At 39.6% G+C, this 1,815-nt stretch overlaps 2 pseudogenes; both read right to left on the reverse strand.

The window, feature by feature from the left end:
• Positions 1 to 1,043: 1,043 nt before the first annotated feature.
• On the reverse strand, positions 1,044 to 1,157 carry LOC149287801 (5S ribosomal RNA; annotated as a pseudogene).
• A 183-nt stretch (positions 1,158 to 1,340) lies between these two features.
• Positions 1,341 to 1,459, reverse strand: LOC149287802 (5S ribosomal RNA; annotated as a pseudogene).
• Between the last annotated feature and the right edge of the window lie 356 nt (positions 1,460 to 1,815).

Consider the following 1,815-nt stretch of genomic DNA (forward strand, 5'->3'; position numbering starts at 1 on the left):
CAAATTAAAAGTACATTTAGCAAAACATTATGAATTGTTAACACTGAAATGCACGTTATTAATGCTATGCAGTTGTGCAATCTGAAATCTGCAAAAAAAACAAAAACCCTATATGTCAGTAAGCCTACCAATCACTAAGCACTAATATTGCAAAAGACTTACCTCAGAATGAATAATACTAGAACTATTAATACTATTTTAGTGCTGCTGAACATTTTAACATCAACAAGGTCAGCATTTAGGCTGCTTTAACAACACATCAGCATTTGCAAGTCATTTGTCACAAGACCTTTTTTGATAAAACAACTTATTTTACTGTTTACTTTATGGTTCTTGCAAGATTTATAGAACAGATCATGGCACCTAAAAAGAAACTATTCTTGTCTATTATTCCACTTAAACCAATGATCACTGCCAAATTAAAGTTTGCCTGATAAAATTGCCGCTGATGAACCACCTGATGATGAGTAACAATGCATATAACTTTACTTAAGCCATTTTATCATGTTCATTAGATAACTGACAACAGGGTTGGGCCAGGTACTAACCTGGTGGTAATCAGGGTGGTATGGCTGCAGGCGTGAAAGCTTTTGTTTTACTCCTGTTCTGTTGCTGCTGCTTGTCACACAAAGAAAATTATAAACCCTGGGACAGGACAGAGAAGGTGAGAAGTTTCAAATAAGGGCTTAAAGCTTTGATGATGAGCAAGAAACACATGTGAGAAAAGAAAAAGCCTACAACACCAGGTAATCCCAGGCAGTCTCCCATCCATGTACTAACCAAGCCCAACCCTGCTTAGCTTCCAAGATCAGGCGCTTTCGGGGTGGTATAGCTGCAGGCATGGAAGTGCTTTGTTTTACGCCTCTTCTTCTGTTGCTGCTGCTTGTCACACAGAATTATATGCCCTGGTACAGGGCAGAGAAGGCGAGAAGGTTCAAATAAGGGCTTAAAGCTTTGATGATGAAAAAGAAACACATGGCGAAAAGCTCTCCCCGGACTTAAAGCTTTGATGATGAGCAAGAAACATATCTGAGAAAAGAAAAAGCCTACAACACCTGGTATTCACAGGTGGTCTCCCATCCATGTCCATGCCCAACCCTGCTTAGCTTCTGAGATCATACAAGATCAGGCGCTTTCAGGGTGGTATGGCCGGAGGTGTGAAAGTGTTTTGTTTTTCTCCTCTTCTTCTGTTGCTGCTGCTGCTGCTTGTCACACAAAAAGAATTATAAGCCCTAGGACAGGACAGAGAAGGTGAGAAGGTTCAAATAAGGGCTTAAAGCTTTGATGATGAGCAAGAAACACATGGCGAAAAGCTCTCCCCGTACTGTGAGAAAAAAAAAAGCCTACAACACCCGGTATTCCAAGGCAGTCTCCCATCCAGGTACTAACCTGGCCTTAGCCTGTTTAGCTTCTGAGATCAGATGAGATTGGGTGCTTTCAGGGTGGTATTGCCACAGGCATGAAAGTGTTTTGTTTTACTCCTCTTCTTCTGTTTCTGCTGTTTGTCACACAAAGAATTATAAGCCCTGGGACAGGACATAGAAGGTGAGAAGGTTCAAATAAGGGAAAACGACCGCAACCTTTAAAAAAATAAAAAATAAAATAGCCACACCTTTATTAAAAGTAAGTAACACTGCAAAATTAGACAAAAAAAATCAACAACATTAATATATATATGATTAACAGCAATCACACTCCTATCATGCCAAGGCATAGCCAGATTCCAGCATGTACTGGCTGACTTGGCATGATAGGAGTGTGATTGCTGTTAATCATATATATATTAGTAGTGTTATTGTTTTTTTCTGTCCAATT

Source organism: Sceloporus occidentalis, unplaced genomic scaffold (genome assembly GCF_023333645.1).
Source record: "Sceloporus occidentalis isolate IW3139 unplaced genomic scaffold, rSceOcc1.0.p SCAF_56, whole genome shotgun sequence".
Lineage (NCBI taxonomy): Eukaryota > Metazoa > Chordata > Lepidosauria > Squamata > Phrynosomatidae > Sceloporus > Sceloporus occidentalis.